The sequence below is a fragment of the Rhagoletis pomonella genome, unplaced genomic scaffold (genome assembly GCF_013731165.1).
Source record: "Rhagoletis pomonella isolate Grant_MI unplaced genomic scaffold, Rhpom_1.0 Rhpom_scaffold_00012, whole genome shotgun sequence".
In the NCBI taxonomy this organism is placed as follows: domain Eukaryota; kingdom Metazoa; phylum Arthropoda; class Insecta; order Diptera; family Tephritidae; genus Rhagoletis; species Rhagoletis pomonella.
This window is the reverse complement of record NW_023458566.1, coordinates 20,968,716-20,972,444: the sequence shown is the minus strand read 5'-3', so window position 1 is coordinate 20,972,444 and position 3,729 is coordinate 20,968,716.

The following is a 3,729-nucleotide window of genomic DNA, read 5'->3' as shown; positions in this document are numbered from 1 at the left end:
CAAAATTTGGAGGTTATGTTGAAGTTGACAGAAGTTACCATTTTTTACTAGAAAGCGATCCCGTACTTTTCAATGTTACTCTCTTGCTCTGAGCGAATTTTTATTTTTTGACAGTTTTACTAGTCCGAGTCCGAGGAATACGGGATTGCACCTATTTATTTTGAAAGTGGCATTAAGTCACTTTACCGTAATGAAAAGTGGTGATTTTTCCATGAATGCTTCCAGAGGTATCTATGCGTCACCAGAATTTTACTTTATATGGCTTATACCGCTAGCTCTTTACAAAGGCTGCGAGATCGTTTTCATATGTGTACCCCCATTTTTCATAGGTTTGGGATTGATTTCATTTACCTCTATTCCACGGTGCCATGCCGCATTTTTCCATGAGCTTAAGATTGACTTCATATACATATATCCATACCAAGTTCCAGGACTCTACCACAAATACGTCCAGAGATATGCTCTATGAAAAATTCGGTTTGTATGGGAGGAGAAGCTCGGCCAAACACTAACATATGTGTAAGCGCCAATCTATTATTATGGGAGGTTCCACTCCCAGGTTTTAGCCTATAACCATGCTTGGAAAGTCTGTGTCCGAAATTTCAAAGAAATCGGTACAGGCGGTATGGGCACATTGTGACTCCTCAAGCGAAATGAACTAATGATTGCAAAAATTGAAATGAAACATCGTAGTTGACCAAGAAAGAATATTAGACTTCATTCTCTCAACTTCTCAGAATGTAGAAAAGCTAAAAATATATAATAAGATAGGATATATTAAAACAGCCTCCAAAATATTTACCTGTACTACACAAATCAGTTTGATTGAAAATTGTTATTTATTTATTTATTTTATACTTCACATTTGACTGTGTCAAAATTTCATGTGAAAACAATACATATGTGTTGCTGGAAAAATTTCACGGCTGTTGACAGAATACTAACCTTAATAGCAAAAATATGGTTCTTTATGCTCTAAAAACAATCTATGTGAAAGATGAAAATTTTTGGTCAATTTCTTAGGCTCATCAAAGTTCAATGTGCTCAAAAAAAAAATAATTAATACATTTTTTTAATAAAATTGCAATTATCTTCGAAAGTATTAGTCCTACATAATTGGGTGTACGGTCCTTTTTTGTAGAGAATCGAGATAAGCTAAGAAAAATTTGTTTAGCACTTGAACTATGATGGACTCGGGCGAGCCTAAGATATTGACCAAAAATTCCAAAAATTTCCATCTTTGACACAGATTTTTTTAGAGCATAATGAACCATATTTTTGCTATTACCAATCAAAATTCTAAAAAGGCGGATTTTCGGCCCACACTACTGTGTACTCAAAAAAATTCTAACACTAACTGAGAAAAACTTTTGAAAATTGGTTGATTTAGTTTTCTACAAAGTTTTAAACTTGGGTTTATGTTGGGTTTTGTTAGAGAATAAACTGAATTTTAATTTGCAATTCTTGGAAATAAAAAAAATATGCATAAGTGGCCAACAATATCACTTTGAAATGGGGTGCTATTGATATGACCGATACCGTATGTACATATGTAAGTATGTATGTATGTATGTATGACATATATACTTGCATATGTACCTACTCCATACATATCGCTAGCTAAGAGTGAAAATGGGGGGTTCGGTTATTTCAAATTTTACGATACCATTTTCTTAATTTGGTTTGCAAAATTTTTCAAAGCAAAAAAAGTCCATATAAATCAGTAGGGTTGTTGTATGCCTTCATTGGGCTATTCAATTTTTTTCGAAACGATGCATTTTTAATATTTTTTGCTTCTTTCAACGACATTTAACTTTTGTTAAGGAGTGTACTTGGCAACTTTTCACTCTGAGCTAGAGATTTGTAACTCTTCCGCAGTTGTAAAGGGCAACATGGCGAGGTGGATGGATATGTTTTCACTCTCGAAATCATTCGAATGAGTGGCTTTTTCGTTCATACATATGTATGCACATTAGGGTGGTCCAAAAATTCATGTGGGGGAAAAAATAAAGCCTAGGATTGTTCTATACCGAAAAAATATCGCCTATTTTTATACCCGAGCGCACTTGTGCGCAACGGTTGTTTTTAACAGGCAAAACGAATCGAGATAGATATAGACAAATGTATGCATAAATGATCAGAATGAAGAATTCGATTAAGCGGTGACTGTCTGCCCGCCCGTCCGTCCGTCTATGTACACGATAACTCGAGTAAAAATTGCGATATCTTACCGAAGCTTGGTACGTGCACTTCTTTTGGGGCGTAGGACGGATGGTATTGAAAATGGGCAAAATCGGACAATAACCACGCCTACCTTCCATATAACGGTAATTTTTAGAAATACGAAAACTGCGATATTTTACTGAAGATTATTCACTCAAAATTGATATTTACAATAATTTTTAGACGAAAAATAAGAATATTATAAATTTTTGGAAAATTGGCATAGCCACGCCCACTTATGGTTACATGTGTGCATCTTGGTAACCGCTGCACCAATTTCTTCCAAATTTGGCACACTTGTTGGCCTTGACACAGCATAACAAATGGTTGAAAATTTTTAAAATCGGACAATAACCACGCACGCCCACATAAATTATATAATGGTAATTTAGAGAAATACGAAATCTTCGATAAATCAGTAAATATTAAAGCTAATTTATTAAAAATTGACGCTTGCAACAATTCTTTACCAAGAAATACGTTTATGATAAAATTTTGGAAAATGGGCGTGGCACCGCCCACTTATGATCACATATATGTATCTCGGAAACCGTTCTACCAATTTGTACCAAACTCGGTATGGTTATTGTGCTTGCCACATAAAAGCAAATCGTTGAAAATTATTGAAATCGGTATATAACGGTAAATTTCAGAAATGCTTGAAACTTCGATATTTCGAAATTTAAGGACGTTAATTTACTCAAAATTGATACTAACAACAATACCTTGGAAAGAAGTAGATTATTTGGAATTTTGGAAAATGGGCGTGATACCGCCCACATATGACTATGAATGGTTAAACGAACAATTTGGTATTGTTATTGCAAGTCTCCTGAAGAGAACCATAGTTTTCCTATCGAAAAATATTAGGGGTCTTCCCTTAAACTCGTAAAAGCATCGTAAACCTCGTAAAACTCGTAAACTTACGCAATTTATTTTTTTAAATTCCCTTTATATTTTAAAACCAACTAAGAATGTTATTACAAATATTCAGGGGTTCACAAGTAGACGCTTCAATGCTTTTTAAAAGATTTTTAGGGTATAATAAGAGTCGATAAAATATTTCCTGTTAGTTTAAAAACATTTTGGTGAAGTTACAAATTGCCTTGAAAGGTATTAACCGTTATTTTACGTTGAAACATTTTATGAGTTTAAGACATTTCGACGCTTAACACGTAATTTGATATTTTAAAAAGTTATTACAAATATAATAAGTTATGACTATACCAAATGCTTTGAAACTCAAATTTAGTCAAAAAGTGGAGTTAATCGATTTTGCAAGTGCAGCATTCGTGGGTACTTATTCTACAAGTAATATCTCTAGGAGCTACCCAATCGCTCCGGTCTATTCTCCCAGTTCAATACAAAACATTTTTTGTATGTATGTATGTATATTTATTTAAAATTGAGATTGTTGAGAAATAAATAGTAAGTGGTGTTACGTCATGTGATGAAGAAAAATTGAGGCAGAGTCAAGTGCGCGAGAGGTCTGTTGTGTAGAGCGCC